The sequence below is a fragment of the Xenopus tropicalis genome, chromosome 3 (assembly GCF_000004195.4).
Source record: "Xenopus tropicalis strain Nigerian chromosome 3, UCB_Xtro_10.0, whole genome shotgun sequence".
Lineage (NCBI taxonomy): Eukaryota > Metazoa > Chordata > Amphibia > Anura > Pipidae > Xenopus > Xenopus tropicalis.
The window spans coordinates 95,403,410-95,429,005 of record NC_030679.2 but is presented as its reverse complement, the minus strand read 5'-3'; the positions used below and the strand labels follow the sequence as shown (position 1 = coordinate 95,429,005).

The window sequence follows — 25,596 nt, the reverse complement described above, 5'->3', positions numbered from 1 at the left end:
TGTCAAATTAAGACACACCCTTAAATCCATATGCCTCCTCCTCACCTGTGGGTAGCACAGCAACCTCTAGCACATAATTACACACCTTGGGGACAATTTAATGGCTATTTCCAACTGCTAACAAACTCCCAGAACACTGCAGGGGTAGAACAATGCAGGGATTAAAAGGTGTGAACAACACAGGGGATTATATTTTTAAACAAGACAGGGGGATTACAGCCTGAATCTGAGGTGAGAACCATGCAGGGGGTCAGTTAATTTCAGTACTGATATTATTTAAAGCTTACACAAAGGTAAACAGCCAAACAGTCGAAGCAGCCAGACAGGTGAGGGGGCCACACAGACGGGGGTCGCCAGATGGATAGCACTATTCTAGGTGATACTATTTGAATTTGATTAAAGCAGTGCATAATTTAATCAGTTAATTAAAGCAGTTTTTGATGTCTGTAGCCAAGGTTACTACTGAGAATCATGTCTGAGAAGTTCGAAACATCAGTTTGTCTTAGTAGGCTAGAGTTTTGTCTGCCACGGTATCATGTTGGTATGGTGCACTGACAGATGAGGACAGCTTCTCTTCATGCTGCTTTCATGGTAGGGCCCCTTTCACAGTGCGCATATTTATGTAAAATGGTACCTCCCCGTCGGGGAATCGAACCCCGGTCTCCCGCGTGACAGGCGGGGATACTCACCACTATACTAACGAGGAATGGCTGTTACTTGAAAATATGCTACATCCCACGGTCTTGTCTGCAACCCCCCCAATCAGTTCCGCTGTTGTAACCATTTACTTTTGTGTAAGCTTTAAATGATATCAGTACTTAGTTTAACTTCCCCCCCCGCATTATTCACACCTCAGACTTATGCTGTATTGTATTGTTCAGCCAGGAGCGTGGATTTGGCCGAATCCAAATCCTGCCAAAAAAAGACAGAATCTTGACCAAATCCCGAACTGAATCCTGGCTTCGGTGAATCCCTAATTTGTAGTTTGCCTGGTGAATGGGCCTTAACGTAACAGTAACACTACAGTTTTAAGTAAGAAAAATCTATTCTACCCATCTCCAATAATTGCCTATCCTGCACAAAGTTTTATTATTTTCAATGTTTTATTAAAAAATACCAGTTAAAACTCTGCTTCCAGGTTTAAAATTAAGGTGATATTCCATCTGAACAATCCACCATGCGACGCATGGTGGATTTTTGCCACTGGCTAACAGGGTACCACAATTTTTGTTTTGTCTGCAGATGTATTATATTGGCATGTTGCATTGGGAGAGAAATACAGCTTCTCCTCGCTTTCTGCTTTCATGGTAGGGCCCTTTTCACAGAACTCAGTTTTGTTTAAAATACTCTCCCTCCCCGTCGGGGAATCGAACCCCGGTCTCCCGCGTGACAGGCGGGGATACTCACCACTATACTAACGAGGACTGGATGCTAAGAGTTTTCTTGCTACTGTTCCAGTAGTCTTTTATTTATTAGAAAAAGTGTTCATATCTGGATTTACTTCTACAAATGTCCTAGGTCAATGCTGTCCAACTTCTGCGGTGCCGAGGGCCGGAATTTCTCTAGCATACATAGTGGAGAGCCGCTAATGAAAGCCAGTTTTGACCACTCCTCTTTTTAAAATCACACCTACTTCAAACCACACCCATTTTATCACAATGGTGGTAGTGCAGCAAAAACATAAATGCTTGGTCCTTACTGCGGGGATATCAACCGTTATTCATATATGACAGAATTATATTATGTCAAATTAAGACACACCCTTAAATCCATATGCCTCCTCCTCACCTGTGGGTAGCACAGCAACCTCTAGCACATAATTACACACCTTGGGGACAATTTAATGGCTATTTCCAACTGCTAACAAACTCCCAGAACACTGTGAACACTGCAGGGGTAGAACAATGCAGGGATTAAAAGGTGTGAACAACACAGGGGATTATATTTTTAAACAAGACAGGGGGATTACAGCCTGAATCTGAGGTGAGAACCATGCAGGGGGTCAGTTAATTTCAGTACTGATATTATTTAAAGCTTACACAAAGGTAAACAGCCAAACAGTCGAAGCAGCCAGACAGGTGAGGGGGCCACACAGACGGGGGTCGCCAGATGGATAGCACTATTCTAGGTGATACTATTTGAATTTGATTAAAGCAGTGCATAATTTAATCAGTTAATTAAAGCAGTTTTTGATGTCTGTAGCCAAGGTTACTACTGAGAATCATGTCTGAGAAGTTCGAAACATCAGTTTGTCTTAGTAGGCTAGAGTTTTATCTGCCACGGTATCATGTTGGTATGGTGCACTGACAGATGAGGACAGCTTCTCTTCATGCTGCTTTCATGGTAGGGCCCCTTTCACAGTACGCATATTTATGTTAAAAGTTACCTCCCCGTCGGGGAATCGAACCCCGGTCTCCCGCGTGACAGGCGGGGATACTCACCACTATACTAACGAGGAATGGCTGTTACTTGAAAATATGCTACATCCCACGGTCTTGTCTGCAACCCCCCCAATCTGTTCCGCTGTTGTAACTATTTACTTTTGTGTAAGCTTTAAATGATATCAGTACTTAGTTTAACTGCCCCCCTCCCCCGCATTATTCACACCTCAGACTTATGCTGTATTGTATTGTTCAGCCAGGAGCGTGGATTTGGCCGAATCCAAATCCTGCCAAAAAAAGACAGAATCTTGACCAAATCCCGAACTGAATCCTGGCTTCGGTGAATCCCTAATTTGTAGTTTGCCTGGTGAATGGGCCTTAACGTAACAGTAACACTACAGTTTTAAGTAAGAAAAATCTATTCTACCCATCTCCAATAATTGCCTATCCTGCACAAAGTTTTATTATTTTCAATGTTTTATTAAAAAATACCAGTTAAAACTCTGCTTCCAGGTTTAAAATTAAGGTGATATTCCATCTGAACATCCACCATGCGACGCATGGTGGATTTTGCCACTGGCTAACAGGGTACCACAATTTTTGTTTTGTCTGCAGATGTATTATATTGGCATGTTGCATTGGGAGAGAAATACAGCTTCTCCTCGCTTTCTGCTTTCATGGTAGGGCCCTTTTCACAGTACTCAGTTTTGTTTAAAATACTCTCCCTCCCCATCGGGGAATCGAACCCCGGTCTCCCGCGTGACAGGCGGGGATACTCACCACTATACTAACGAGGACTGGATGCTAAGAGTTTTCTTGCTACTGTTCCAGTAGTCTTTTATTTATTAGAAAAAGTGTTCATATCTGGATTTACTTCTACAAATGTCCTAGGTCAATGCTGTCCAACTTCTGCGGTGCCGAGGGCCGGAATTTCTCTAGCATACATAGTGGAGAGCCGCTAATGAAAGCCAGTTTTGACCACTCCTCTTTTTAAAATCACACCTACTTCAAACCACACCCATTTTATCACAATGGTGGTAGTGCAGAAAAAACATAAATGCTTGGTCCTTACTGCGGGGATATCAACCGTTATTCATATATGACAGAATTATATTATGTCAAATTAAGACACACCCTTAAATCCATATGCCTCCTCCTCACCTGTGGGTAGCACAGCAACCTCTAGCACATAATTACACACCTTGGGGACAATTTAATGGCTATTTCCAACTGCTAACAAACTCCCAGAACACTGTGAACACTGCAGGGGTAGAACAATGCAGGGATTAAAAGGTGTGAACAACACAGGGGATTATATTTTTAAACAAGACAGGGGGATTACAGCCTGAATCTGAGGTGAGAACCATGCAGGGGGTCAGTTAATTTCAGTACTGATATTATTTAAAGCTTACACAAAGGTAAACAGCCAAACAGTCGAAGCAGCCAGACAGGTGAGGGGGCCACACAGACGGGGGTCGCCAGATGGATAGCACTATTCTAGGTGATACTATTTGAATTTGATTAAAGCAGTGCATAATTTAATCAGTTAATTAAAGCAGTTTTTGATGTCTGTAGCCAAGGTTACTACTGAGAATCATGTCTGAGAAGTTCGAAACATCAGTTTGTCTTAGTAGGCTAGAGTTTTATCTGCCACGGTATCATGTTGGTATGGTGCACTGACAGATGAGGACAGCTTCTCTTCATGCTGCTTTCATGGTAGGGCCCCTTTCACAGTACGCATATTTATGTAAAATGGTACCTCCCCGTCGGGGAATCGAACCCCGGTCTCCCGCGTGACAGGCGGGGATACTCACCACTATACTAACGAGGAATGGCTGTTACTTGAAAATATGCTACATCCCACGGTCTTGTCTGCAACCCCCCCAATCTGTTCCGCTGTTGTAACCATTTACTTTTGTGTAAGCTTTAAATGATATCAGTACTTAGTTTAACTGCCCCCCCCCCCGCATTATTCACACCTCAGACTTATGCTGTATTGTATTGTTCAGCCAGGAGCGTGGATTTGGCCGAATCCAAATCCTGCCAAAAAAAGACAGAATCTTGACCGAATCCCGAACTGAATCCTGGCTTCGGTGAATCCCTAATTTGTAGTTTGCCTGGTGAATGGGCCTTAACGCAACAGTAACACTACAGTTTTAAGTAAGAAAAATCTATTCTACCCATCTCCAATAATTGCCTATCCTGCACAAAGTTTTATTATTTTCAATGTTTTATTAAAAAATACCAGTTAAAACTCTGCTTCCAGGTTTAAAATTAAGGTGATATTCCCATTTGCCACTGGCTAACAGGGTACCACAATTTTTGTTTTGTCTGCAGATGTATTATATTGGCATGTTGCATTGGGAGAGAAATACAGCTTCTCCTCGCTTTCTGCTTTCATGGTAGGGCCCTTTTCACAGTACTCAGTTTTGTTTAAAATACTCTCCCTCCCCGTCGGGGAATCGAACCCCGGTCTCCCGCGTGACAGGCGGGGATACTCACCACTATACTAACGAGGACTGGATGCTAAGAGTTTTCTTGCTACTGTTCCAGTAGTCTTTTATTTATTAGAAAAAGTGTTCATATCTGGATTTACTTCTACAAATGTCCTAGGTCAATGCTGTCCAACTTCTGCGGTGCCGAGGGCCGGAATTTCTCTAGCATACATAGTGGAGAGCCGCTAATGAAAGCCAGTTTTGACCACTCCTCTTTTTAAAATCACACCTACTTCAAACCACACCCATTTTATCACAATGGTGGTAGTGCAGCAAAAACATAAATGCTTGGTCCTTACTGCGGGGATATCAACCGTTATTCATATATGACAGAATTATATTATGTCAAATTAAGACACACCCTTAAATCCATATGCCTCCTCCTCACCTGTGGGTAGCACAGCAACCTCTAGCACATAATTACACACCTTGGGGACAATTTAATGGCTATTTCCAACTGCTAACAAACTCCCAGAACACTGTGAACACTGCAGGGGTAGAACAATGCAGGGATTAAAAGGTGTGAACAACACAGGGGATTATATTTTTAAACAAGACAGGGGGATTACAGCCTGAATCTGAGGTGAGAACCATGCAGGGGGTCAGTTAATTTCAGTACTGATATTATTTAAAGCTTACACAAAGGTAAACAGCCAAACAGTCGAAGCAGCCAGACAGGTGAGGGGGCCACACAGACGGGGGTCGCCAGATGGATAGCACTATTCTAGGTGATACTATTTGAATTTGATTAAAGCAGTGCATAATTTAATCAGTTAATTAAAGCAGTTTTTGATGTCTGTAGCCAAGGTTACTACTGAGAATCATGTCTGAGAAGTTCGAAACATCAGTTTGTCTTAGTAGGCTAGAGTTTTATCTGCCACGGTATCATGTTGGTATGGTGCACTGACAGATGAGGACAGCTTCTCTTCATGCTGCTTTCATGGTAGGGCCCCTTTCACAGTACGCATATTTATGTTAAAAGTTACCTCCCCGTCGGGGAATCGAACCCCGGTCTCCCGCGTGACAGGCGGGGATACTCACCACTATACTAACGAGGAATGGCTGTTACTTGAAAATATGCTACATCCCACGGTCTTGTCTGCAACCCCCCCAATCTGTTCCGCTGTTGTAACTATTTACTTTTGTGTAAGCTTTAAATGATATCAGTACTTAGTTTAACTGCCCCCCTCCCCCGCATTATTCACACCTCAGACTTATGCTGTATTGTATTGTTCAGCCAGGAGCGTGGATTCGGCCGAATCCAAATCCTGCCAAAAAAAGACAGAATCTTGACCAAATCCCGAACTGAATCCTGGCTTCGGTGAATCCCTAATTTGTAGTTTGCCTGGTGAATGGGCCTTAACGTAACAGTAACACTACAGTTTTAAGTAAGAAAAATCTATTCTACCCATCTCCAATAATTGCCTATCCTGCACAAAGTTTTATTATTTTCAATGTTTTATTAAAAATACCAGTTAAAACTCTGCTTCCAGGTTTAAAATTAAGGTGATATTCCATTTGCCACTGGCTAACAGGGTACCACAATTTTTGTTTTGTCTGCAGATGTATTATATTGGCATGTTGCATTGGGAGAGAAATACAGCTTCTCCTCGCTTTCTGCTTTCATGGTAGGGCCCTTTTCACAGTACTCAGTTTTGTTTAAAATACTCTCCCTCCCCGTCGGGGAATCGAACCCCGGTCTCCCGCGTGACAGGCGGGGATACTCACCACTATACTAACGAGGACTGGATGCTAAGAGTTTTCTTGCTACTGTTCCAGTAGTCTTTTATTTATTAGAAAAAGTGTTCATATCTGGATTTACTTCTACAAATGTCCTAGGTCAATGCTGTCCAACTTCTGCGGTGCCGAGGGCCGGAATTTCTCTAGCATACATAGTGGAGAGCCGCTAATGAAAGCCAGTTTTGACCACTCCTCTTTTTAAAATCACACCTACTTCAAACCACACCCATTTTATCACAATGGTGGTAGTGCAGCAAAAACATAAATGCTTGGTCCTTACTGCGGGGATATCAACCGTTATTCATATATGACAGAATTATATTATGTCAAATTAAGACACACCCTTAAATCCATATGCCTCCTCCTCACCTGTGGGTAGCACAGCAACCTCTAGCACATAATTACACACCTTGGGGACAATTTAATGGCTATTTCCAACTGCTAACAAACTCCCAGAACACTGCAGGGGTAGAACAATGCAGGGATTAAAAGGTGTGAACAACACAGGGGATTATATTTTTAAACAAGACAGGGGGATTACAGCCTGAATCTGAGGTGAGAACCATGCAGGGGGTCAGTTAATTTCAGTACTGATATTATTTAAAGCTTACACAAAGGTAAACAGCCAAACAGTCGAAGCAGCCAGACAGGTGAGGGGGCCACACAGACGGGGGTCGCCAGATGGATAGCACTATTCTAGGTGATACTATTTGAATTTGATTAAAGCAGTGCATAATTTAATCAGTTAATTAAAGCAGTTTTTGATGTCTGTAGCCAAGGTTACTACTGAGAATCATGTCTGAGAAGTTCGAAACATCAGTTTGTCTTAGTAGGCTAGAGTTTTGTCTGCCACGGTATCATGTTGGTATGGTGCACTGACAGATGAGGACAGCTTCTCTTCATGCTGCTTTCATGGTAGGGCCCCTTTCACAGTACGCATATTTATGTAAAATGGTACCTCCCCGTCGGGGAATCGAACCCCGGTCTCCCGCGTGACAGGCGGGGATACTCACCACTATACTAACGAGGAATGGCTGTTACTTGAAAATATGCTACATCCCACGGTCTTGTCTGCAACCCCCCCAATCAGTTCCGCTGTTGTAACCATTTACTTTTGTGTAAGCTTTAAATGATATCAGTACTTAGTTTAACTTCCCCCCCCGCATTATTCACACCTCAGACTTATGCTGTATTGTATTGTTCAGCCAGGAGCGTGGATTTGGCCGAATCCAAATCCTGCCAAAAAAAGACAGAATCTTGACCAAATCCCGAACTGAATCCTGGCTTCGGTGAATCCCTAATTTGTAGTTTGCCTGGTGAATGGGCCTTAACGTAACAGTAACACTACAGTTTTAAGTAAGAAAAATCTATTCTACCCATCTCCAATAATTGCCTATCCTGCACAAAGTTTTATTATTTTCAATGTTTTATTAAAAAATACCAGTTAAAACTCTGCTTCCAGGTTTAAAATTAAGGTGATATTCCATCTGAACAATCCACCATGCGACGCATGGTGGATTTTTGCCACTGGCTAACAGGGTACCACAATTTTTGTTTTGTCTGCAGATGTATTATATTGGCATGTTGCATTGGGAGAGAAATACAGCTTCTCCTCGCTTTCTGCTTTCATGGTAGGGCCCTTTTCACAGTACTCAGTTTTGTTTAAAATACTCTCCCTCCCCATCGGGGAATCGAACCCTGGTCTCCCGCGTGACAGGCGGGGATACTCACCACTATACTAACGAGGACTGGATGCTAAGAGTTTTCTTGCTACTGTTCCAGTAGTCTTTTATTTATTAGAAAAGTGTTCATATCTGGATTTACTTCTACAAATGTCCTAGGTCAATGCTGTCCAACTTCTGCGGTGCCGAGGGCCGGAATTTCTCTAGCATACATAGTGGAGAGCCGCTAATGAAAGCCAGTTTTGACCACTCCTCTTTTTAAAATCACACCTACTTCAAACCACACCCATTTTATCACAATGGTGGTAGTGCAGAAAAAACATAAATGCTTGGTCCTTACTGCGGGGATATCAACCGTTATTCATATATGACAGAATTATATTATGTCAAATTAAGACACACCCTTAAATCCATATGCCTCCTCCTCACCTGTGGGTAGCACAGCAACCTCTAGCACATAATTACACACCTTGGGGACAATTTAATGGCTATTTCCAACTGCTAACAAACTCCCAGAACACTGTGAACACTGCAGGGGTAGAACAATGCAGGGATTAAAAGGTGTGAACAACACAGGGGATTATATTTTTAAACAAGACAGGGGGATTACAGCCTGAATCTGAGGTGAGAACCATGCAGGGGGTCAGTTAATTTCAGTACTGATATTATTTAAAGCTTACACAAAGGTAAACAGCCAAACAGTCGAAGCAGCCAGACAGGTGAGGGGGCCACACAGACGGGGGTCGCCAGATGGATAGCACTATTCTAGGTGATACTATTTGAATTTGATTAATGCAGTGCATAATTTAATCAGTTAATTAAAGCAGTTTTTGATGTCTGTAGCCAAGGTTACTACTGAGAATCATGTCTGAGAAGTTCGAAACATCAGTTTGTCTTAGTAGGCTAGAGTTTTATCTGCCACGGTATCATGTTGGTATGGTGCACTGACAGATGAGGACAGCTTCTCTTCATGCTGCTTTCATGGTAGGGCCCCTTTCACAGTGCGCATATTTATGTAAAATGGTACCTCCCCGTCGGGGAATCGAACCCCGGTCTCCCGCGTGACAGGCGGGGATACTCACCACTATACTAACGAGGAATGGCTGTTACTTGAAAATATGCTACATCCCACGGTCTTGTCTGCAACCCCCCCAATCTGTTCCGCTGTTGTAACTATTTACTTTTGTGTAAGCTTTAAATGATATCAGTACTTAGTTTAACTGCCCCCCTCCCCCGCATTATTCACACCTCAGACTTATGCTGTATTGTATTGTTCAGCCAGGAGCGTGGATTCGGCCGAATCCAAATCCTGCCAAAAAAAGACAGAATCTTGACCGAATCCCGAACTGAATCCTGGCTTCGGTGAATCCCTAATTTGTAGTTTGCCTGGTGAATGGGCCTTAACGTAACAGTAACACTACAGTTTTAAGTAAGAAAAATCTATTCTACCCATCTCCAATAATTGCCTATCCTGCACAAAGTTTTATTATTTTCAATGTTTTATTAAAAAATACCAGTTAAAACTCTGCTTCCAGGTTTAAAATTAAGGTGATATTCCATTTGCCACTGGCTAACAGGGTACCACAATTTTTGTTTTGTCTGCAGATGTATTATATTGGCATGTTGCATTGGGAGAGAAATACAGCTTCTCCTCGCTTTCTGCTTTCATGGTAGGGCCCTTTTCACAGTACTCAGTTTTGTTTAAAATACTCTCCCTCCCCGTCGGGGAATCGAACCCCGGTCTCCCGCGTGACAGGCGGGGATACTCACCACTATACTAACGAGGACTGGATGCTAAGAGTTTTCTTGCTACTGTTCCAGTAGTCTTTTATTTATTAGAAAAAGTGTTCATATCTGGATTTACTTCTACAAATGTCCTAGGTCAATGCTGTCCAACTTCTGCGGTGCCGAGGGCCGGAATTTCTCTAGCATACATAGTGGAGAGCCGCTAATGAAAGCCAGTTTTGACCACTCCTCTTTTTAAAATCACACCTACTTCAAACCACACCCATTTTATCACAATGGTGGTAGTGCAGCAAAAACATAAATGCTTGGTCCTTACTGCGGGGATATCAACCGTTATTCATATATGACAGAATTATATTATGTCAAATTAAGACACACCCTTAAATCCATATGCCTCCTCCTCACCTGTGGGTAGCACAGCAACCTCTAGCACATAATTACACACCTTGGGGACAATTTAATGGCTATTTCCAACTGCTAACAAACTCCCAGAACACTGCAGGGGTAGAACAATGCAGGGATTAAAAGGTGTGAACAACACAGGGGATTATATTTTTAAACAAGACAGGGGGATTACAGCCTGAATCTGAGGTGAGAACCATGCAGGGGGTCAGTTAATTTCAGTACTGATATTATTTAAAGCTTACACAAAGGTAAACAGCCAAACAGTCGAAGCAGCCAGACAGGTGAGGGGGCCACACAGACGGGGGTCGCCAGATGGATAGCACTATTCTAGGTGATACTATTTGAATTTGATTAAAGCAGTGCATAATTTAATCAGTTAATTAAAGCAGTTTTTGATGTCTGTAGCCAAGGTTACTACTGAGAATCATGTCTGAGAAGTTCGAAACATCAGTTTGTCTTAGTAGGCTAGAGTTTTGTCTGCCACGGTATCATGTTGGTATGGTGCACTGACAGATGAGGACAGCTTCTCTTCATGCTGCTTTCATGGTAGGGCCCCTTTCACAGTACGCATATTTATGTAAAATGGTACCTCCCCGTCGGGGAATCGAACCCCGGTCTCCCGCGTGACAGGCGGGGATACTCACCACTATACTAACGAGGAATGGCTGTTACTTGAAAATATGCTACATCCCACGGTCTTGTCTGCAACCCCCCCAATCAGTTCCGCTGTTGTAACCATTTACTTTTGTGTAAGCTTTAAATGATATCAGTACTTAGTTTAACTTCCCCCCCCCGCATTATTCACACCTCAGACTTATGCTGTATTGTATTGTTCAGCCAGGAGCGTGGATTTGGCCGAATCCAAATCCTGCCAAAAAAAGACAGAATCTTGACCAAATCCCGAACTGAATCCTGGCTTCGGTGAATCCCTAATTTGTAGTTTGCCTGGTGAATGGGCCTTAACGTAACAGTAACACTACAGTTTTAAGTAAGAAAAATCTATTCTACCCATCTCCAATAATTGCCTATCCTGCACAAAGTTTTATTATTTTCAATGTTTTATTAAAAAATACCAGTTAAAACTCTGCTTCCAGGTTTAACATTAAGGTGATATTCCATTTGCCACTGGCTAACAGGGTACCACAATTTTTGTTTTGTCTGCAGATGTATTATATTGGCATGTTGCATTGGGAGAGAAATACAGCTTCTCCTCGCTTTCTGCTTTCATGGTAGGGCCCTTTTCACAGTACTCAGTTTTGTTTAAAATACTCTCCCTCCCCGTCGGGGAATCGAACCCCGGTCTCCCGCGTGACAGGCGGGGATACTCACCACTATACTAACGAGGACTGGATGCTAAGAGTTTTCTTGCTACTGTTCCAGTAGTCTTTTATTTATTAGAAAAAGTGTTCATATCTGGATTTACTTCTACAAATGTCCTAGGTCAATGCTGTCCAACTTCTGCGGTGCCGAGGGCCGGAATTTCTCTAGCATACATAGTGGAGAGCCGCTAATGAAAGCCAGTTTTGACCACTCCTCTTTTTAAAACCACACCCATTTTATCACAATGGTGGTAGTGCAGAAAAAACATAAATGCTTGGTCCTTACTGCGGGGATATCAACCGTTATTCATATATGACAGAATTATATTATGTCAAATTAAGACACACCCTTAAATCCATATGCCTCCTCCTCACCTGTGGGTAGCACAGCAACCTCTAGCACATAATTACACACCTTGGGGACAATTTAATGGCTATTTCCAACTGCTAACAAACTCCCAGAACACTGTGAACACTGCAGGGGTAGAACAATGCAGGGATTAAAAGGTGTGAACAACACAGGGGATTATATTTTTAAACAAGACAGGGGGATTACAGCCTGAATCTGAGGTGAGAACCATGCAGGGGGTCAGTTAATTTCAGTACTGATATTATTTAAAGCTTACACAAAGGTAAACAGCCAAACAGTCGAAGCAGCCAGACAGGTGAGGGGGCCACACAGACGGGGGTCGCCAGATGGATAGCACTATTCTAGGTGATACTATTTGAATTTGATTAATGCAGTGCATAATTTAATCAGTTAATTAAAGCAGTTTTTGATGTCTGTAGCCAAGGTTACTACTGAGAATCATGTCTGAGAAGTTCGAAACATCAGTTTGTCTTAGTAGGCTAGAGTTTTATCTGCCACGGTATCATGTTGGTATGGTGCACTGACAGATGAGGACAGCTTCTCTTCATGCTGCTTTCATGGTAGGGCCCCTTTCACAGTGCGCATATTTATGTAAAATGGTACCTCCCCGTCGGGGAATCGAACCCCGGTCTCCCGCGTGACAGGCGGGGATACTCACCACTATACTAACGAGGAATGGCTGTTACTTGAAAATATGCTACATCCCACGGTCTTGTCTGCAACCCCCCCAATCTGTTCCGCTGTTGTAACTATTTACTTTTGTGTAAGCTTTAAATGATATCAGTACTTAGTTTAACTGCCCCCCTCCCCCGCATTATTCACACCTCAGACTTATGCTGTATTGTATTGTTCATGTCCAAATTCAACCTTAACCCGCACACCCTTAGCTCTCCAAAGTAATTACCGCTCGGTGCACAAAGCTTAGGGGGATCGGCACCCCCTCCACAGATTCCAAGCAAACAAATAGCAGTGGCACTCAAGAGCTTCAAACGGGACTAGCCCTTAAAATATTTATTGCGGAAAAAACATGCAACGTTTCGAGGCAAAACTGCCCCTTTGTCAAGCATAAGTAAAAGTGAGAAAAAACAGTGATATATACCCATTCAATTAACATCGATTGACATCAATTAAGTGTGTTACTAGTGATAAATTAAATAAAGTTTTCACAAACTCCTTAGTACCTATTACAGAATAAAGGTAAATCTGCATAATGCAGAAGCATATTAGGGATGTGCAATTAAATATACAAATTATAGAAACATATTAAGATATAAATGCACAAATTAGTACAAAAATTATTCAATTACGTTGAAAAAGTCCCAGTGCTTGCTCTCAGAGCATCAATACATATCCCGATACAGAACATTTCAGTGCTGCAAAAAAGAAACATTTTAGTGCCAGAAAGGTTATGCATAGAACACTATGTTGCTAAATTTAAAAAGTTACAAAAGTTAAAAACTATTCATAAGTTACAAAGTAACAGGGAAAAGTATGAATCTTACCCTATTCCTAGGTGAAAGAATCTAACCCTGCAGAATGCCCAGGACATTAATATCTGAAAATAAAATATAAAAACAATATGCATTAACTACTGCCCTATAAAAAACAGGACATATTGAATTCTTCATTTAACCCTTTAGGGTGGCGAGATTGCAGAAACCAAATCCAATAACACTCTCTTTGTGATAATATTTTCTTTTTCTCTTGTCCCTGAGCAGGTGCAATTTTTTCCAAAATTTGCCAACGTACTTGAGAGACCTGATGACCCTGAGTAAAAAAATGCTTTGCCAACAATGTCTCTCTTTTTTTCTCACTCTCATTCCCTTTCTTTTGTTTCTGAGGTGACTGTGGTTGGTAGTTGCGTATAATAGATTTATGCTCATTCAACCTAACTTTAATAGGTCTAGTAGTCTGTCCGACATATGCTAACCCACATGGACATTTTATGCAATAAATGGCATCCTTAGTATCACAAGTAAAGAAGCCACCCACTTCATGTCGAGTACCTTGTAAAGGATGTGTAACAAAGGCACCAGGGATAATGCCATTGCAGTGACTACAATTTCTGCATGGATATGTACCTTTCACTCTATCAGCAGTCACTTTCTGTTTTAAATTTGTTCCTTGTTTTATACATTCACCTATATTTTTACCCCTCCTATAGGAGAACATAGGTGGCAACCTATGCTTAAATTACAAGTCTTTTTTGCAGGTAAAGATTGCACTCCCAAATCTGATAATTTTACGGTGATGTTAAAAAATAAGTTAGGTAAAAAAAGTGCTTATGTCCCTCCCGGTACTTTTACTGCCATTGATACTTTCGAGGCAGTAGTTATGTTAGAAATTAATAAATGTTTCCCTAGTAACGAAACTTATACAATAAAAGGTGGTTCCAATATATCGGGGGCAGAACGTCAGGCTTTAAAAACTTTACGTAGTAATCCCACTATTTTCGTTACTAAGGCTGACAAGGGTGGAGGCACTGTGGTTTTGAATAAGCATGATTATGAACAAGAGGCTGCACGGCAATTAGAAAACTCGGTACATTATAAGAAATTAGATGTTGATCCTACGTTTAAATTTAAGAATGAGTTAAATATTTTTTTGAATGCTGCAGTAATGGAGGGTGTCATTACGGATGAAATATATCAGTTGATTCTTACACAGCACCCTAAGGTTCCTAAAATCTATTTTTTACCAAAAATACATAAAAGCCTTGACTGTCCACCGGGGAGACCTATTGTATCTAATGTAAGCTCACTGTGGCAATCACCTGCTATATATGTGGATATGCATTTGCAGGAGATATTGCCATCATTGAAGCCGTCTCTGACAGACACTACTGAATTTTTAACTCGATTAAATGATGTGGTTTTGCCAAAAGGTACCTTCCTCCTTTGTTCTTTGGATGTGAAGGACCTCTTTACTTCAATTCCACATAAGGAAGGTATTGAATGTGTACGTCAATATTTAACTGAGACAAAATTGCATGGTTACAAGATAAACTTCATTTGTGATCTGTTAGAGATGGTTTTAACACGGAATTATTTCAAATTTAATGATGATTATTATATGCAATTGCAGGGTTGCGCCATGGGTGCTAACATGGCACCTGCATATGCTAATATTTTCATGGACCACTTTGAAAGATCATATATTTTTTCAGACACCAAGTACCATCCGTTCATCCAAGGCTATATGCGTTATGTGGATGATACTTTTTTTCTTTGGACTGGTACACAGGATTTGTTGAATGATTTCTTATTCCATTTAAATAATTGTCATTCTACTATTAAGTTCACTTTGGAATGTGATCAGACTCAGATACATTTTCTAGATGTGATGATAACAGTTAAGGACGCTAATTTTGTTACATCACTATATAGTAAGCCCACTGATAAAAATAACTTATTACGTCCATCTAGTTTTCACCCTCAGGGCGTGTTTAAGGGGCTCCCTAGGAGTCAACTATTGCGTGTCAAACGTATTGCGTCTACTCCGGATTTGTATGATGATGAATCTCTAAAGACAGTCCAAAAATTTGTGGAAAAGGGATATGGTTTAACTGAATTAATGGAAACAAGAAATGAGGTAAAATCTATTTCTAGGAAAGATACTTTGAGAAAGAAAAAGAAAACGCCTGATAAGGGTAAACGGATTCCCTTTATTACAACATATGATATACATGCTAAAAAGAGAAGAAATATTATTTTAAAGCATTGGGGCATTTTAGCTGCTGATCCTAAGTATGGTCATTTATTTAAGTTGCCACCTATGTTCTCCTATAGGAGGGGTAAAAATATAGGTGAATGTATAAAACAAGGAACAAATTTAAAACAGAAAGTGACTGCTGATAGAGTGAAAGGTACATATCCATGTAGAAATTGTAGTCACTGCAATGGCATTATCCCTGGTGCCTTTGTTACACATCCTTTACAAGGTACTCGACATGAAGTGGGTGGCTTCTTTACTTGTGATACTAAGGATGCCATTTATTGCATAAAATGTCCATGTGGGTTAGCATATGTCGGACAGACTACTAGACCTATTAAAGTTAGGTTGAATGAGCATAAATCTATTATACGCAACTACCAACCACAGTCACCTCAGAAACAAAAGAAAGGGAATGAGAGTGAGAAAAAAAGAGAGACATTGTTGGCAAAGCATTTTTTTACTCAGGGTCATCAGGTCTCTCAAGTACGTTGGCAAATTTTGGAAAAAATTGCACCTGCTCAGGGACAAGAGAAAAAGAAAATATTATCACAAAGAGAGTGTTATTGGATTTGGTTTCTGCAATCTCGCCACCCTAAAGGGTTAAATGAAGAATTCAATATGTCCTGTTTTTTATAGGGCAGTAGTTAATGCATATTGTTTTTATATTTTATTTTCAGATATTAATGTCCTGGGCATTCTGCAGGGTTAGATTCTTTCACCTAGGAATAGGGTAAGATTCATACTTTTCCCTGTTACTTTGTAACTTATGAATAGTTTTTAACTTTTGTAACTTTTTAAATTTAGCAACATAGTGTTCTATGCATAACCTTTCTGGCACTAAAATGTTTCTTTTTTGCAGCACTGAAATGTTCTGTATCGGGATATGTATTGATGCTCTGAGAGCAAGCACTGGGACTTTTTCAACGTAATTGAATAATTTTTGTACTAATTTGTGCATTTATATCTTAATATGTTTCTATAATTTGTATATTTAATTGCACATCCCTAATATGCTTCTGCATTATGCAGATTTACCTTTATTCTGTAATAGGTACTAAGGAGTTTGTGAAAACTTTATTTAATTTATCACTAGTAACACACTTAATTGATGTCAATCGATGTTAATTGAATGGGTATATATCACTGTTTTTTCTCACTTTTACTTATGCTTGACAAAGGGGCAGTTTTGCCTCGAAACGTTGCATGTTTTTTCCGCAATAAATATTTTAAGGGCTAGTCCCGTTTGAAGCTCTTGAGTGCCACTGCTATTTGTTTGTATTGTATTGTTCAGCCAGGAGCGTGGATTCGGCCGAATCCAAATCCTGCCAAAAAAAGACAGAATCTTGACCGAATCCCGAACTGAATCCTGGCTTCGGTGAATCCCTAATTTGTAGTTTGCCTGGTGAATGGGCCTTAACGTAACAGTAACACTACAGTTTTAAGTAAGAAAAATCTATTCTACCCATCTCCAATAATTGCCTATCCTGCACAAAGTTTTATTATTTTCAATGTTTTATTAAAAAATACCAGTTAAAACTCTGCTTCCAGGTTTAAAATTAAGGTGATATTCCATTTGCCACTGGCTAACAGGGTACCACAATTTTTGTTTTGTCTGCAGATGTATTATATTGGCATGTTGCATTGGGAGAGAAATACAGCTTCTCCTCGCTTTCTGCTTTCATGGTAGGGCCCTTTTCACAGTACTCAGTTTTGTTTAAAATACTCTCCCTCCCCGTCGGGGAATCGAACCCCGGTCTCCCGCGTGACAGGCGGGGATACTCACCACTATACTAACGAGGACTGGATGCTAAGAGTTTTCTTGCTACTGTTCCAGTAGTCTTTTATTTATTAGAAAAAGTGTTCATATCTGGATTTACTTCTACAAATGTCCTAGGTCAATGCTGTCCAACTTCTGCGGTGCCGAGGGCCGGAATTTCTCTAGCATACATAGTGGAGAGCCGCTAATGAAAGCCAGTTTTGACCACTCCTCTTTTTAAAATCACACCTACTTCAAACCACACCCATTTTATCACAATGGTGGTAGTGCAGCAAAAACATAAATGCTTGGTCCTTACTGCGGGGATATCAACCGTTATTCATATATGACAGAATTATATTATGTCAAATTAAGACACACCCTTAAATCCATATGCCTCCTCCTCACCTGTGGGTAGCACAGCAACCTCTAGCACATAATTACACACCTTGGGGACAATTTAATGGCTATTTCCAACTGCTAACAAACTCCCAGAACACTGCAGGGGTAGAACAATGCAGGGATTAAAAGGTGTGAACAACACAGGGGATTATATTTTTAAACAAGACAGGGGGATTACAGCCTGAATCTGAGGTGAGAACCATGCAGGGGGTCAGTTAATTTCAGTACTGATATTATTTAAAGCTTACACAAAGGTAAACAGCCAAACAGTCGAAGCAGCCAGACAGGTGAGGGGGCCACACAGACGGGGGTCGCCAGATGGATAGCACTATTCTAGGTGATACTATTTGATTAAAGCAGTGCATAATTTAATCAGTTAATTAAAGCAGTTTTTGATGTCTGTAGCCAAGGTTACTACTGAGAATCATGTCTGAGAAGTTCGAAACATCAGTTTGTCTTAGTAGGCTAGAGTTTTGTCTGCCACGGTATCATGTTGGTATGGTGCACTGACAGATGAGGACAGCTTCTCTTCATGCTGCTTTCATGGTAGGGCCCCTTTCACAGTACGCATATTTATGTAAAATGGTACCTCCCCGTCGGGGAATCGAACCCCGGTCTCCCGCGTGACAGGCGGGGATACTCACCACTATACTAACGAGGAATGGCTGTTACTTGAAAATATGCTACATCCCACGGTCTTGTCTGCAACCCCCCCAATCAGTTCCGCTGTTGTAACCATTTACTTTTGTGTAAGCTTTAAATGATATCAGTACTTAGTTTAACTTCCCCCCCCCGCATTATTCACACCTCAGACTTATGCTGTATTGTATTGTTCAGCCAGGAGCGTGGATTTGGCCGAATCCAAATCCTGCCAAAAAAAGACAGAATCTTGACCAAATCCCGAACTGAATCCTGGCTTCGGTGAATCCCTAATTTGTAGTTTGCCTGGTGAATGGGCCTTAACGTAACAGTAACACTACAGTTTTAAGTAAGAAAAATCTATTCTACCCATCTCCAATAATTGCCTATCCTGCACAAAGTTTTATTATTTTCAATGTTTTATTAAAAAATACCAGTTAAAACTCTGCTTCCAGGTTTAAAATTAAGGTGATATTCCATTTGCCACTGGCTAACAGGGTACCACAATTTTTGTTTTGTCTGCAGATGTATTATATTGGCATGTTGCATTGGGAGAGAAATACAGCTTCTCCTCGCTTTCTGCTTTCATGGTAGGGCCCTTTTCACAGTACTCAGTTTTGTTTAAAATACTCTCCCTCCCCGTCGGGGAATCGAACCCCGGTCTCCCGCGTGACAGGCGGGGATACTCACCACTATACTAACGAGGACTGGATGCTAAGAGTTTTCTTGCTACTGTTCCAGTAGTCTTTTATTTATTAGAAAAAGTGTTCATATCTGGATTTACTTCTACAAATGTCCTAGGTCAATGCTGTCCAACTTCTGCGGTGCCGAGGGCCGGAATTTCTCTAGCATACATAGTGGAGAGCCGCTAATGAAAGCCAGTTTTGACCACTCCTCTTTTTAAAATCACACCTACTTCAAACCACACCCATTTTATCACAATGGTGGTAGTGCAGCAAAAACATAAATGCTTGGTCCTTACTGCGGGGATATCAACCGTTATTCATATATGACAGAATTATATTATGTCAAATTAAGACACACCCTTAAATCCATATGCCTCCTCCTCACCTGTGGGTAGCACAGCAACCTCTAGCACATAATTACACACCTTGGGGACAATTTAATGGCTATTTCCAACTGCTAACAAACTCCCAGAACACTGCAGGGGTAGAACAATGCAGGGATTAAAAGGTGTGAACAACACAGGGGATTATATTTTTAAACAAGACAGGGGGATTACAGCCTGAATCTGAGGTGAGAACCATGCAGGGGGTCAGTTAATTTCAGTACTGATATTATTTAAAGCTTACACAAAGGTAAACAGCCAAACAGTCGAAGCAGCCAGACAGGTGAGGGGGCCACACAGACGGGGGTCGCCAGATGGATAGCACTATTCTAGGTGATACTATTTGATTAAAGCAGTGCATAATTTAATCAGTTAATTAAAGCAGTTTTTGATGTCTGTAGCCAAGGTTACTACTGAGAATCATGTCTGAGAAGTTCGAAACATCAGTTTGTCTTAGTAGGCTAGAGTTTTGTCTGCCACGGTATCATGTTGGTATGGTGCACTGACAGATGAGGACAGCTTCTCTTCATGCTGCTTTCATGGTAGGGCCCCTTTCACAGTACGCATATTTATGTAAAATGGTACCTCCCCGTCGGGGAATCGAACCCCGGTCTCCCGCGTGACAGGCGGGGATACTCACCACTATACTAACGAGGAATGGCTGTTACTTGAAAATATGCTACATCCCACGGTCTTGTCTGCAACCCCCCCAATCAGTTCCGCTGTTGTAACCATTTACTTTTGTGTAAGCTTTAAATGATATCAGTACTTAGTTTAACTTCCCCCCCCCCGCATTATTCACACCTCAGACTTATGCTGTATTGTATTGTTCAGCCAGGAGCGTGGATTTGGCCGAATCCAAATCCTGCCAAAAAAAGACAGAATCTTGACCAAATCCCGAACTGAATCCTGGCTTCGGTGAATCCCTAATTTGTAGTTTGCCTGGTGAATGGGCCTTAACGTAACAGTAACACTACAGTTTTAAGTAAGAAAAATCTATTCTACCCATCTCCAATAATTGCCTATCCTGCACAAAGTTTTATTATTTTCAATGTTTTATTAAAAAATACCAGTTAAAACTCTGCTTCCAGGTTTAAAATTAAGGTGATATTCCATTTGCCACTGGCTAACAGGGTACCACAATTTTTGTTTTGTCTGCAGATGTATTATATTGGCATGTTGCATTGGGAGAGAAATACAGCTTCTCCTCGCTTTCTGCTTTCATGGTAGGGCCCTTTTCACAGTACTCAGTTTTGTTTAAAATACTCTCCCTCCCCGTCGGGGAATCGAACCCCGGTCTCCCGCGTGACAGGCGGGGATACTCACCACTATACTAACGAGGACTGGATGCTAAGAGTTTTCTTGCTACTGTTCCAGTAGTCTTTTATTTATTAGAAAAAGTGTTCATATCTGGATTTACTTCTACAAATGTCCTAGGTCAATGCTGTCCAACTTCTGCGGTGCCGAGGGCCGGAATTTCTCTAGCATACATAGTGGAGAGCCGCTAATGAAAGCCAGTTTTGACCACTCCTCTTTTTAAAATCACACCTACTTCAAACCACACCCATTTTATCACAATGGTGGTAGTGCAGCAAAAACATAAATGCTTGGTCCTTACTGCGGGGATATCAACCGTTATTCATATATGACAGAATTATATTATGTCAAATTAAGACACACCCTTAAATCCATATGCCTCCTCCTCACCTGTGGGTAGCACAGCAACCTCTAGCACATAATTACACACCTTGGGGACAATTTAATGGCTATTTCCAACTGCTAACAAACTCCCAGAACACTGTGAACACTGCAGGGGTAGAACAATGCAGGGATTAAAAGGTGTGAACAACACAGGGGATTATATTTTTAAACAAGACAGGGGGATTACAGCCTGAATCTGAGGTGAGAACCATGCAGGGGGTCAGTTAATTTCAGTACTGATATTATTTAAAGCTTACACAAAGGTAAACAGCCAAACAGTCGAAGCAGCCAGACAGGTGAGGGGGCCACACAGACGGGGGTCGCCAGATGGATAGCACTATTCTAGGTGATACTATTTGAATTTGATTAATGCAGTGCATAATTTAATCAGTTAATTAAAGCAGTTTTTGATGTCTGTAGCCAAGGTTACTACTGAGAATCATGTCTGAGAAGTTCGAAACATCAGTTTGTCTTAGTAGGCTAGAGTTTTATCTGCCACGGTATCATGTTGGTATGGTGCACTGACAGATGAGGACAGCTTCTCTTCATGCTGCTTTCATGGTAGGGCCCCTTTCACAGTGCGCATATTTATGTAAAATGATACCTCCCCGTCGGGGAATCGAACCCCGGTCTCCCGCGTGACAGGCGGGGATACTCACCACTATACTAACGAGGAATGGCTTATTTGAAATATGCTACATCCCACGGTCTTGTCTGCAACTCCCCCAATCTGTTCCGCTGTTGTAACCATTTACTTTTGTGTAAGCTTTAAATGATATCAGTACTTAGTTTAACTGCCCCCCTCCCCCGCATTATTCACACCTCAGACTTATGCTGTATTGTATTTTTTAGCCAGGAGTGTGGATTCGGCCGAATCCAAATCCTGCCAAAAAAAGACAGAATCTTGACCGAATCCTGAACTGAATCCTGGCTTCGGTGAATCCCTAATTTATAGTTTGTCTGGTGAATGGGCCTTAAAGTAACAGTAACATTACAGTTTTAAGTAAAAAAAAAAATTATTCTACCCATCTCCAATAATTGCCTATCCTGCACAAAGTTTTATTATTTTCAATATTTTATTAAAAATTACCAGTTAAAATTTTTCTTCCAGGTTTAAAATTAAGGTGATATTCCATCTACACAATCCACCATGCGACGCATGGTGGATTTTTGCCACTGGCTAACAGGGTACCACAATTTTTGTTTTGTCTGCAGATGTATTATATTGGCATGTTGCATTGGGAGAGAAGTACAGCTTCTCCTCGCTTTCTGCTGTCATGGTAGGGCCCTTTTTCACAGTACAGTACTACAAAGTGTTCATATCTGGATTTACTTCTACAACTATCCTAGGTCAATGCTGTCCAACTTCTGCGGTGCCGAGGGCCAGAATTTCTCTAGCATACATTGCGTGGATTGGGCAAAATCCAAATCCAAGTCCGAAACCCGAACTGAATCCTGGATTCGGTGAATCCTATATTTGTAGTTTGCCTGGTGAATGGGCCTTCCCCTCCCTTTCTGCTGTCATGGTAGGGCCCTTTTCACAGTACCCACTTTTATTTAAAGTACTGCCCCCCCGTCGGGGAATCGAACCTCGGTTTCCCGCGTCTCAGGCTTGGATTTTAAAGCGTTTTTAAAATGTATTGAAATTGTTCATATATTTAAAGTAAGAAAAGCATGGCCAGTACGGGGATCGAACCCGCGACCTTGGCGTTTTTAGCACCACGCTCTAACCAACTGAGCTAACCGGCCATGTAGTCAAGATTCTGTTTGATACAATTCATACTATATCTGTGTGATCACAGTCCAGCCGTAACCCTCCAAGACAGCTTCTATGGCCCTCATGGTCTCCAAAGACCTTAGACTGCCCTGCATTAAAGGTTCTGTTTTTAAACAATGATGAAACTACAAAGATCATATTACATACCTTATGTGTGTGTGCCTCTAACTTTGATATGGTTTAATTTGCTATTTTGGATGAGGATCTTTCTGGTTAAGGTATCTCATCTAATTTAAAATATGAAAATGATTTTCATAAATAGAAACACATTTGAAAAGAACATCTTTTATGAATTATTAATTCTCAAATTAAGTTAAAGCTTTAGCAAAGTCTAAGTAGATGACATCCACTGACATTCCAGCATCAAGGTTTCTGCTCACCTCCTCATAAAAGGCAATTATATTATTCTGGCATGATCTGTTACTCATAAAACCATGCTGGTACAAACTTATAGTATTGTCAGTATTATAGATGTCGGTAACAACCCAAGTAATCCAAACATACAAAGAAATCCAAACAAATAAGTCTTTAAATTAACCCTTTCCCTGCCATGAACGTAGGTACTACGTTGTTTTAAAAAAAGCAGTTCCCTGCCAACACCGCAGTACCTACGTTCTTTCTGCCTAAACTATTCTCTCTGCACCGGTGGAGGAGCAGGGAACTGATCTGACCTTCAGGACAGGTAAGTGTGATTTTATTTTTATTTCTACACACTTTTACACACACTTACATTCATTTATATACATTTATACACACATACAACACAATTTAGCACAGGTTTTTTTGGGTTTTTTTTTTTCACTTTGCACACCTATATTACACTCATATACACTCATATACACACTGTCACACAACTTTTACATGTGCACATGTATACACAAACTCACAAAACTTTTTTAAATTTTTTTTTTTCATTTTACTTCTTTTTTTTAATTTTATTTCCCCCAAAAACTGTTTATTTTGACAGTGTGACTATTGGATCAGATATTCTGACCACTAATAATGCTGTCATGTGACTTATTGTGCAAAAGCTGAGTTGGCAGGCAAGAAATCCTTATGCGCTATTTTCATTTTGGGGTCAGTACACACCACAGACTTTGGTAAATCTATGCATATTGGGCATCAAACTGTTCAGTAGGCCTCTGGTGTTCCTATTTGGGGTGACTTGCCTTTGTACGCAAGAAATTGTGTGAGATAAATGCGGCAAATTGCAACATTTTTATGCGATTTTCTGAAATGTCATAAAAACCACTAACTTTAGGAAAGCTCTGCAGATTGGTACTTTGGTGTAGAAAGGACTCTTTACCCTTGTTGGATTTGTCAGAATGTGTACTTTCCAAAATTATATGGTTTTCGGGGGGTCTCTGTATAGTTAGGGGGTCTTACGGCACATAATACGCTGTCAGGGGGCTCTGTGTGCGAAAGCTGAGTTGGCGAGAAATCCATATGCGCTAATTTCATTTTGGGTTCAGTACATACCACAGACTTTGGTATATCTATGCATATTGGGCATCAAACTGTTCAGTAGACCTTAGGTGTTCCTATTTGGGGTGATTTGCCATTGTATTCAAGAAATTGTGTGAGATAAATGTGGCAAACTGCAATATTTTTATGCAATTTTCTGAAATGTCATAAAAACCACTAGCTTTAGGAAAGCTTTGCAGATTGGTACTTTGGTGTAGAAAGGACTCTTTACCCATGTTGGATTTGTCAGAATGTGTACTTTCCAAAAATATAGGGTTTTTAGGGGTCACCCTACATTAATGCAGTTTCTACCCTCATAAAACTGCCGTGTGTTATTGAATTAGGTAAAGATAAGCCATGAAATTAGTGTGCACAAGGTATATTTGGGGGTCTCTAAGTGCTATGTGCTTTGATAAACCTATGTACAGTGGGCATCAAACTGTTCAGTAGACCTCTGGGGTTCATATTTAGGGTGTTTTGTCTTGGTACCTAATGACCTGTAGTAAATAAGATGCTACATAGTGGAAGTTTTGAGGTGATTTTTGAAAATGCCATAAAAATTGTCACACTTAGGAAAGCTTTATGGCTTGGTACTTTGGAGCAGAAAGAGATTGGGTACCCATTTTAGATTCGGGGAATGTGTACTTTCCAAAAATATATGACTTTCTGGGGTGAATGTACTTTTTACTAGCATTATCCCACATATAATGATGTAAATGTGTTGATTTTGCAGAAGCTGAAATGACAGAAATGATAGATTATATGGGATTATATTCACATTGGGGCCCCTACATGCCACATACTTAGGTAAACCTATACACACTGGGCATCAAACTGTTTTATCTTGGTACCTAATGCTATGTGGGAGATAAGATGCTGGAAACTGGAAGCTTCGAGTGGATTTTTTGAAATCGAAATTGCCAACTTTTGGAAAGC

At 40.9% G+C, this 25,596-nt stretch overlaps 1 protein-coding gene and 22 non-coding genes across 25 annotated transcripts in view; 1 reads left to right on the top strand and 22 right to left on the bottom strand.

The window, feature by feature from the left end:
* Positions 1 to 25,596, top strand: part of LOC100485279 (putative protein ZNF720) — a 52,623-nt gene that overhangs the window by 16,028 nt on the left and 10,999 nt on the right. The window lies entirely within an intron of this gene.
* On the bottom strand, positions 635 to 706 carry trnad-guc. The gene has a single exon. It is a non-coding gene; the product is annotated as a tRNA-Asp (tRNA).
* On the bottom strand, positions 1,353 to 1,424 carry trnad-guc. Its single transcript has one exon. It is a non-coding gene; the product is annotated as a tRNA-Asp (tRNA).
* Positions 2,387 to 2,458, bottom strand: trnad-guc. Its single transcript has one exon. It is a non-coding gene; the product is annotated as a tRNA-Asp (tRNA).
* On the bottom strand, positions 3,107 to 3,178 carry trnad-guc. Its single transcript has one exon. It is a non-coding gene; the product is annotated as a tRNA-Asp (tRNA).
* On the bottom strand, positions 4,141 to 4,212 carry trnad-guc. Its single transcript has one exon. It is a non-coding gene; the product is annotated as a tRNA-Asp (tRNA).
* trnad-guc lies at positions 4,829 to 4,900 on the bottom strand. The gene has a single exon. It is a non-coding gene; the product is annotated as a tRNA-Asp (tRNA).
* trnad-guc lies at positions 5,863 to 5,934 on the bottom strand. The gene has a single exon. It is a non-coding gene; the product is annotated as a tRNA-Asp (tRNA).
* On the bottom strand, positions 6,550 to 6,621 carry trnad-guc. The gene has a single exon. It is a non-coding gene; the product is annotated as a tRNA-Asp (tRNA).
* On the bottom strand, positions 7,575 to 7,646 carry trnad-guc. The gene has a single exon. It is a non-coding gene; the product is annotated as a tRNA-Asp (tRNA).
* On the bottom strand, positions 8,293 to 8,364 carry trnad-guc. The gene has a single exon. It is a non-coding gene; the product is annotated as a tRNA-Asp (tRNA).
* On the bottom strand, positions 9,326 to 9,397 carry trnad-guc. Its single transcript has one exon. It is a non-coding gene; the product is annotated as a tRNA-Asp (tRNA).
* Positions 10,014 to 10,085, bottom strand: trnad-guc. The gene has a single exon. It is a non-coding gene; the product is annotated as a tRNA-Asp (tRNA).
* Positions 11,039 to 11,110, bottom strand: trnad-guc. The gene has a single exon. It is a non-coding gene; the product is annotated as a tRNA-Asp (tRNA).
* On the bottom strand, positions 11,724 to 11,795 carry trnad-guc. Its single transcript has one exon. It is a non-coding gene; the product is annotated as a tRNA-Asp (tRNA).
* Positions 12,742 to 12,813, bottom strand: trnad-guc. Its single transcript has one exon. It is a non-coding gene; the product is annotated as a tRNA-Asp (tRNA).
* On the bottom strand, positions 17,581 to 17,652 carry trnad-guc. The gene has a single exon. It is a non-coding gene; the product is annotated as a tRNA-Asp (tRNA).
* On the bottom strand, positions 18,600 to 18,671 carry trnad-guc. The gene has a single exon. It is a non-coding gene; the product is annotated as a tRNA-Asp (tRNA).
* trnad-guc lies at positions 19,285 to 19,356 on the bottom strand. The gene has a single exon. It is a non-coding gene; the product is annotated as a tRNA-Asp (tRNA).
* Positions 20,304 to 20,375, bottom strand: trnad-guc. The gene has a single exon. It is a non-coding gene; the product is annotated as a tRNA-Asp (tRNA).
* trnad-guc lies at positions 20,990 to 21,061 on the bottom strand. The gene has a single exon. It is a non-coding gene; the product is annotated as a tRNA-Asp (tRNA).
* On the bottom strand, positions 22,024 to 22,095 carry trnad-guc. Its single transcript has one exon. It is a non-coding gene; the product is annotated as a tRNA-Asp (tRNA).
* Positions 23,095 to 23,168, bottom strand: trnai-aau. Its single transcript has one exon. It is a non-coding gene; the product is annotated as a tRNA-Phe (tRNA).